Raw genomic sequence first — 9,486 nt, forward strand, 5'->3', positions numbered from 1 at the left:
CTTATACTGTACTGTGAGATCTCGAGCAGTGACCCCCCCCGTCACTCTGGCTCCTACCTCAAAGCACACTGTGCGCTGTCGATCTTACGTGCTGCACAATAATATTCAATAGTTAGTGTTTACTGTTATATTCACATAGATCATCGCGATGATGTTATTTATTAAATTGCTCTCTTTTTTGCTCGTTTTCTCTTTTTTTCCTGACAGGTGATCCAGGTGATTGATATATGTATTTTTTTGTCTGTTTGTTTTTCTTTTTTGTCCTTTATCACGTTCATCTTCCCCGCTGTTTTTCTTTTCCTCTTTCTTTCTCGGTTTTCTTTCCCCCAGTCAAATCCGTCCCATGTTCAGCAAGTGAAAATAAAACAAAATAAACATTTGGTACTTAATGGATTGAAAAGAAAAATGATGGCACTCTTGTAGTTCACACAGGTGGTGATGATTCAGGGTTTTAATTTGTAAGGTTTGAATTTTGAGCCATCATAAATTTTAAACCAGGAAAGTATAATATTTAACATATGATAAGTTAAAGCTAATACAGCTGCTCATATATAGGTAATTTGAAGAACTACCTACACCAATGAGTAGACTTCCCAGAATGGAAACAGCACTCTTTGTGTGGTTGGAGAAAACAGTCAAGTTGTTAAGAACTATGACTGAGAAGAATCCGCCTGTGTACAGCAGCAGGCTGCCTTCCTAGAATTTGGATATCCCCTGTGCGCTCGTCTCTGTATTATGTGCATTACCTCTCTTGGAAAATTAAAACCACAGCAGCTTTTTATAGTTTTCTTCATTCACTATCATCTTACACCAAAAGTCTACGCTGAAGAAGATTATTCAAAACATGCAACACAGTCACCAATCCCAGCAAATCCACCCCTAAGTCAGACTGTACAATACAGAAAATAAAAGAGCTACATCTCAGACTCTACAGGCTTCAGTTAGCATGTTAAATGTGAAAGTTCAGTTAGAAAAAGACTGAACAAAAACGGCCTGAGTTTAGCAATTAACCAAAGTGACAAACATTGCTCTAAATAATTCTCCCCTAATCCAAGTAGTCACCCAAACCTGGACGTGGATTTAGAGGCCTGAGGGCCATCTCACACATTTATTCAGAAAAAAAAAAACAAGTTTCAATTAAAATTAAACAAATCAAAATCTTGTGGACGTGTGCCTTTTACATGTTGGTAAAATGTTTAGGATGAGATGGAGATATAACACTCATGCACCGTGAAAATTATGAAGGTCTAAACATGTATCAAAGGGACTCACTGAACATCAGTGGATTTCTATGGGGCAAACGTACTTAAACAAGCCACTGTGACCATTGAGGCAGAGCAGAATGAATGATACTGATGGGAACTATGAGGGTTTGTAGTTAAATTCCTGCTCTTACAGGATCAGGGAGTGTCTGTTTAAAGATTATTAACATACACTGTAAAATTTAATTAGTTCCCAGAACTCAAAAAAATTGAGGAGACTCATTGCCTCAAAAGAATTGAGTAAAGCTTAACTTAAAATGACTAAATTAGGACAACTTGTTTATTTTGAGTACTCTGTACAAGCTCATTTGTTCCCAGAACTCAAAAAAATTGGATCAAGTGAGATGACCAAGTTAGGGCAACTTACTCATTTTGAGTACACTGTACAGCCTTGTTAGTTCCCAGAACTCGTTGCCTCAAAAAAACTAAGTAAAGCTTACTTAAGATGACTAATATTGCAAGTCTGCAGTATTAAGAATAACTTGATATTTCTGACTGTACAGTACTAATTGTTTACTTACTGACAAACATTTCAAGTTCAACTAAATGAAAAACAATTTGTGGTAACCTGAATATGATTAAAAATAATTAACAACACTTTTTGTAATGATGTTAAAATCAGACCAACTTTTATTTTCAAACACAACAAAGTATAACAGCCAACATACTGGACACTGTTCTGCTGAACAACAAACAATTATATTGCCATCACGGTTATAATCTTACAATGAAACAAAGTCTCAGATTTAGTTATTCTAAAAATAAGTTTAGGCCTACCACAAGTTTGTTTTGTACTTAAATTACTTATATAATCAAAATAAAATATTTGTTGTTCTGTCACAAGTGTAGTCTCTAATTTAAACAACACATTTGTTTTTCATTCCAACACATGAGCTGGAATGTTGTAATATTTTAAGGATGGCTTGTTTCCAGTCCAGGCATTACTGCCTGAATGACTATCACGGATCGAGGTGATCCAAATATAGGTGCAGAAGAAAGTCTTTAACTTCCCTTAAGTACAGTGGCAGTGGATGTGGGTTGGAGATGCAATGAGCTTGAACCTGCAGGCGACCATCTTCACTGACCACACCATCTGTGACGGAGGACTCATCTCTCCTGTTGTCCTGCAAGCAAACAATCATATTTTTTGGAACATGAACTTAATTGCTTTCTTAAAACATTTTTTTCTGCATTTGGTATGAAACAGACTCCAATTTAGACAATCTCAGGCTCCCTCCCCACTGGAGAGGTGACATTCAATGTCCAAATTGTCAGTCTGGATAGCCGTGACCCCCACCCGACACACAATAATGTCATGAAAGCATCATTTTAAAAAGGGCTATGCAAAGATGGCCAATAACTTTCATTCTAATGATGTGCAAAATGATTTGGGCACAAAACAAATTTTGCTGTTAAACTTGCAGACTTCACTATATTCAGTGTAGACCCTCTAAACTAAGTTTGGGGGATGTGATCTTTCAAGAAATGCAGACCAAACTGTTGTTGTTTGTTTACTTACACAGCATGTCTTGTAGAATTAACTGGAGTCACCAGCAACAGCCTAGTGCAGTCATATCTCAAGTCTAATAACAGAAGACAGGAAAAGATCAGTAAAGAAACAACTTCCCCAAACCAAAAAAGAAGTAAAACAATAAGTAAAACAGGCTGATCTAAAGTATGATTAAAGTTCAGCCTGATTAATATAAATGTCACTGACAGTTGCTAATATATTGGAAAACCAAAATACTTACCACTGAGTTGATGTCTTTCTGTCCAACAGCAGGAGTGCTGGTCCCGAGCCTCAAAGACAGTATGAAGCAAGCAGAGGGAGAAAAAACAGAACATTTTTCAGAAACCGATTTGATCCTTAATGGCTGTGCAATCATTGTAACATAGAGTTTGCTTATGTTGTTAAATAAAGGCTAGATTTGACATTAATAGATGCCACAGATGTTCAAGGTGCCACAAAGCATGAAAAAAATGGACGTCTTGGAAAACGTCTGGGCATTTTTGCAAATATGTGACGTCTTGATAAATCGAGCAGATATTTGAACTTTCGACAGCTACATTCTCGCCTGAAAATATCTTAAAAGTTGATTTTGTGACCCAGAAAAAGTAATAGGTTTTTTAGCCGCGCTCCTCCACCATTGCTGCGCTTACAAGTACGCACAGGCTCCGACGAGAGCTCTGTTATAGCTGACCGGGAGGTCAAGGCTTGGTAAGAGTCCGCGAGCACAGCTAACTCCTGGCTTATTGTTTTCACCCCCCCCCCCCCCCCCGAAGAATTTTGTCTGGGCTCTTATCTCACTTTTTTATTTCAAACAATCAACAGAAAATTTCACAGACACATTTTTATATAAGGTTTTTAAGGCTGTGGTGTTCATTTCTAAGTAACATGAGCCCAGCCGCAGCAGCAACGCTAGGCTAACACTAACTAGCTAGCACGGTGCTAAACTAAGAGAAGCCACAAAATCAGTTTGAATAAGAGTAAACATTTACTCACCAAGTCAGTGTATCAGGTAAAGATCCACAGCAATGACAACAATAATCTCTTGAGCTGACGCTTTCCTAGGTTTGCTCAACATATTCCATAAAAAATGCTGGCACCATGAACTTGCGGACTGATCCGTGCTAGGGAGGAGGACGGTAGTGACGTGGCATTTTCAAAACACATCTTTCATCCCTCCGCACTGAGAAGAAAAACTTCTGTCTTACTTAGTTTTTCTAAATTAAGACAACTCAAATAAATTGAGTTTATCAGCATTTCTGTAGAGGACAGAACCACCTGCTTTAATCTACCATGATGCTCTGTGTTATGTTGCCATGGCAATATGAAGTCAAATAAATACAAATATATAAACTGCACATTTGAAGGAGGACAAGAAGACAAGCAACTGGAAGAGCTTTTGAAGCAGGGAAACTTTTCTGGATTACTCTTAATTTAACTGGAAATTTTGCGAATACAAGTCAAGGAGGAAACAAGGAGGCAGGTTGGATTATATCTGAGGACAGGACGAATGAAGGAGAAGCATGAGGAGAGAGAAAACAGCAGAGCGATGGTGCAGAGCTAATCGTGGATCAAGTCGAAGAAGCAAGCATCAAAACTGTGAGTAAACATAACACATAAAGACTTAAAAATTACTGTGCTGATTAAGGAAACATTAAATTTGGTTAGTTTGGGGTCTGCAGCTTCAGGTTTGTGGGTTCAGTTGGTCTCAAAATTGAGGAAAGACAAAAAAAATTCTTTTGAAAGGTTGTTGGAGGATTCTTACTGTAAGAAATATCTGGGTTTATTAACTGCTTTTATTAAAAAAAAGTTGCATTTTATTTAGTCACATTGGAAAGGGAAGATTGGAGGATCGGGACAATAATGTGGCCAGATTTACTGTTTCCTTAATCAGAACAATAATTTTGATCTGAACTAGAAACTTCACTATGATCACCGTGTTAAAGGTTGAGTTACTTGTCAGTCTACATTTATGTTAAAGGTACTTTTAAAAAATGCAGTTTATTCGTTATTTTTTTAAAAAAGGCTCCGCACCTGTGAAAAAAAGAAAATAGGTATCCACACCCCCAAAATTGCTGTGGATCAGAGTAGCTAAGCCCTGGTTAACTGCAATTATATAACAGGAGATGAAAAATATTGGAATGATTGAAAGAAACAAAGATTGCTTTAGGGTTTGAAGATTTGACTTTCTTATTGAAAGAGACGAAAACTAATCCATGTGTGACACTGAGAAAAAAACTGAAAGCTTAAAAGATCTGGAGGTCTGACTACTGTTATTCAAATGTGCAAACTTGTTTTAATGACATTAGAAAGAAAATGGGATGTTTAAAAAGGTAATATATAAAGATGATTTTTATATTACTTGAAAAAATGATGTTGGTTAGTGCTTCTGTACTTAGAAAAATGCTGGGTCACTAGTAAGGTGAGATTTAATGTGATAAACTGAGGAAAGGTAATATAATCTACACACTTGCTATTATTATTGTAATCCATACACCAGGTAATATTTAATCAATCATCATTCATAATTGGTGATCTATGCAAGTTTTAAGGAATAATATTTATTTGCATTCCCAATTAATTTGCAAAATCTAAAAGCGGATCTTGGTTGTTTTTTGTGTTTTGTGTGTTATGAATAAATCTTCTTTTTTCGGTACCGGTACTAGTTTTATTTTGTTGTATTTATCCGCGACACCTTAAAGGTCGGTCCTTGAAAATATTGTCGGGCATAAACCGGTCCGTGGCGCAAAAAAGGTTGAGGACCGCTGACTTAATGCATGTTTCCTAATTATATACGTATGAGCCACTAATAGGAGAAAATGAGCACGCAATAAAGTGGACTTGTTAGGGAGAGATTGCCATCAGAGTTAAAACACTCCACCTCAATTTTGATGATGGACACAGCTAAAAAATGAGCGTTTTGTTGACACTGATGACAAAATCCTGGTCAGATACAGACAGACACATGCATACAACACACACTACTGCTCAAAAGTTTGTGGTCAGTTTCAAACAGTTGTCTTTTAATTAATAATTTACATTTACTTTAACATAATATTACATGAAAATGATCAGAAATGTTTTCACAGATGTGTGTTTAATGAATCATTTATGTTAAATCACCCATGATGCATTAGGAAATGTCTACACACTTATACATGGGCCCATTTTTAGTAACAATCACTGCTGTATGGACCGATCACATGGTTATAAACCAGGTGAAAATTGACCTCAAACTTTTGAGCTGTAGTGTAGATTGCAATGATAGTGTATAGTTATCTATTACAGAAGAATATATAGAAGGATGAGGACAGGGAGACACTGTAAAAAAGTTATGAGCTGTCTTGCTGCAGAGAAAGTGGAGTCTGTCATCCTTGAAAAGCTCCCAAGATAGGCAGCTGGCAGGTTGAATGATGCTCTGCCTCTGTGGTCAAGTACAGACATAGGCCTTAAGCAACCATGAGCCACTGATAAGTGTGAGAAATTAGTGCACTTAATGCAGCGGTCCCCAACCCCCGGGCCTCGGACCGGTACCGGTCCGTGAGTCGTTTGGTACCGGGCCGCGAGAGTTGAGGCTCAGGTGTGAAATGTATGGTTTTCAGGGTTTTTATCGGTTTTCAGGGTTATTTTGTTATCGTTTTTATCGTTAACTCGGTGTCCCTGGGCCTTTTCAAGTGTGTTATGAATAAATCTTCTTTTTTCGGTACCGGTACTAGTTTTATTTTGTTGCATTTATCTGCGAAACCTTAAAGGCCGGTCCTTTAAAATATTGTCGGGCATAAACCGGTCCGTGGCGCAAAAAAGGTTGAGGACCGCTGACTTAATGCATGTTTCCTAATTATATACGTATGAGCCACTAATAGGAGAAAATGAGCACGCAATAAAGTGGACTTGTTAGGGAGAGATTGCCATCAGAGTTAAAACACTCCACCTCAATTTTGATGATGGACACAGCTAAAAAAATGAGCGTTTTGTTGACACTGATGACAAAATCCTGGTCAGATACAGACAGACACATGCATACAACACACACTACTGCTCAAAAGTTTGTGGTCAGTTTCAATCAGTTGTCTTTTAATTAATAATTTACATTTACTTTAACATAACATTACATGAAAATTATCAGAAATGTTTTCACAGATGTGTGTTTAATGAATCATTTATGTTGAATCACCCATGATGCATTAGGAAATGTCTACACACTTATACGTGCGCCAAATCTTAGAAACAATCACTGCTGTATGGACTGATCACATGGTTATAAACCAGGTGAAAATTGACCTCAAACTTTTGAGCTGTAGTGTAGATTGCAATGATAGTGTATAGTTATCTATTACAGAAGAATATATAGAAGTATGAGGACAGGGAGACACTGTAAAAAAGTTATGAGCTGTCTTGCTGCAGAGAAAGTGGAGTCTGTCATCCTTGAAAAGCTCCCAAGATAGGCAGCTGGCAGGTTGAATGATGCTCTGCCTCTGTGGTCAAGTACAGACATAGGCCTTAAGCAACCATGAGCCACTGATAAGTGTGAGAAATTAGTGCACTTAATGCAGCGGTCCCCAACCCCCGGGCCTCGGACCGGTACCGGTCCGTGAGTCGTTTGGTACCGGGCCGCGAGAGTTGAGGCTCAGGTGTGAAATGTATGGTTTTCAGGGTTTTTATCGGTTTTCAGGTTTATTTTGTTATCGTTTTTATCGTTAACTCGGTGTCCCTGGGCCTTTTCAAGTGTGTTATGAATAAATCTTCTTTTTTTCGGTACCGGTACTAGTTTTATTTTGTTGTATTTATCCGCGACACCTTAAAGGCCGGTCCTTGAAAATATTGTCGGGCATAAACCGGTCTGTGGCGCAAATAAGGTTGAGGACCGCTGACTTAATGCATGTTTCCTAATTATATACGTATGAGCCACTAATAGGAGAAAATGAGCACGCAATAAAGTGGACTTGTTAGGGAGAGATTGCCATCAGAGTTAAAACACTCCACCTCAATTTTGATGATGGACACAGCTAAAAAATGAGCGTTTTGTTGACACTGATGACAAAATCCTGATCAGATACAGACAGACACATGCATACAACACACACTACTGCTCAAAAGTTTGTGGTCAGTTTCAAACAGTTGTCTTTTAATTAATAATTTACATTTACTTTAACATAATATTACATGAAAATGATCAGAAATGTTTTCACAGATGTGTGTTTAATGAATCATTTATGTTAAATCACCCATGATGCATTAGGAAATGTCTACACACTTATACATGGGCCCATTTTTAGTAACAATCACTGCTGTATGGACCGATCACATGGTTATAAACCAGGTGAAAATTGACCTCAAACTTTTGAGCTGTAGTGTAGTTTGCAATGATAGTGTATAGTTATCTATTACAGAAGAATATATAGAAGTATGAGGACAGGGAGACACTGTAAAAAAGTTATGAGCTGTCTTGCTGCAGAGAAAGTGGAGTCTGTCATCCTTGAAAAGCTCCCAAGATAGGCAGCTGGCAGGTTGAATGATGCTCTGCCTCTGTGGTCAAGTACAGACATAGGCCTTAAGCAACCATGAGCCACTGATAAGTGTGAGAAATTAGTGCACTTAATGCAGCGGTCCCCAACCCCCGGGCCTCGGACCGGTACCGGTCCGTGAGTCGTTTGGTACCGGGCCGCGAGAGTTGAGGCTCAAGTGTGAAATGTATGGTTTTCAGGGTTTTTATCGGTTTTCAGCGTTATTTTGTTATCGTTTTTATCGTTAACTCGGTGTCCCTGGGCCTTTTCAAGTGTGTTATGAATAAATCTTCTTTTTTTCGGTACTGGTACTAGTTTTATTTTGTTGTATTTATCTGCGACACCTTAAAGGTCGGTCCTTGAAAATATTGTCGGGCATAAACCGGTCCGTGGCGCAAAAAAGGTTGAGGACCGCTGACTTAATGCATGTTTCCTAATTATATACGTATGAGCCACTAATAGGAGAAAATGAGCACGCAATAAAGTGGACTTGTTAGGGAGAGATTGCCATCAGAGTTAAAACACTCCACCTCAATTTTGATGATGGACACAGCTAAAAAAATGAGCGTTTTGTTGACACTGATGACAAAATCCTGATCAGATACAGACAGACACATGCATACAACACACACTACTGCTCAAAAGTTTGTGGTCAGTTTCAAACAGTTGTCTTTTAATTAATAATTTACATTTACTTTAACATAATATTACATGAAAATGATCAGAAATGTTTTCACAGATGTGTGTTTAATGAATCATTTATGTTGAATCACCCATGATGCATTAGGAAATGTCTACACACTTATACGTGCGCCAAATCTTAGAAACAATCACTGCTGTATGGACTGATCACATGGTTATAAACCAGGTGAAAATTGACCTCAAACTTTTGAGCTGTAGTGTAGATTGCAATGATAGTGTATATTTATTTATTACAGAAGAATATATAGAAGTATGAGGACAGGGAGACACTGTAAAAAAGTTATGAGCTGTCTTGCTGCAGAGAAAGTGGAGTCTGTCATCCTTGAAAAGCTCCCAAGATAGGCAGCTGGCAGGTTGAATGATGCTCTGCCTCTGTGGTCAAGTACAGACATAGGCCTTAAGCAACCATGAGCCACTGATAAGTGTGAGAAATTAGTGCACTTAATGCAGCGGTCCCCAACCCCCGGGCCTCGGTCCGGTACCGGTCCGTGAGTCGTTTGGTACCGGGCCG

At 38.2% G+C, this 9,486-nt stretch overlaps 1 long non-coding RNA gene across 1 annotated transcript; it reads right to left on the bottom strand.

The window, feature by feature from the left end:
• Positions 1 to 2,056: 2,056 nt before the first annotated feature.
• On the bottom strand, positions 2,057 to 3,081 carry LOC146666699 (uncharacterized). The gene is made up of 3 exons (XR_014912454.1): positions 3,014 to 3,081; positions 2,782 to 2,845; positions 2,057 to 2,386 (listed from the first exon to the last, which is right to left on the bottom strand). It is a non-coding gene; the product is annotated as an uncharacterized LOC146666699 (long non-coding RNA).
• Between the last annotated feature and the right edge of the window lie 6,405 nt (positions 3,082 to 9,486).

The sequence above is a fragment of the Rhamphochromis longiceps genome, linkage group LG7 (assembly GCF_057381845.1).
Source record: "Rhamphochromis longiceps isolate RC_006_pf linkage group LG7, R_longiceps_female_GT1.1, whole genome shotgun sequence".
NCBI lineage: Eukaryota > Metazoa > Chordata > Actinopteri > Cichliformes > Cichlidae > Rhamphochromis > Rhamphochromis longiceps.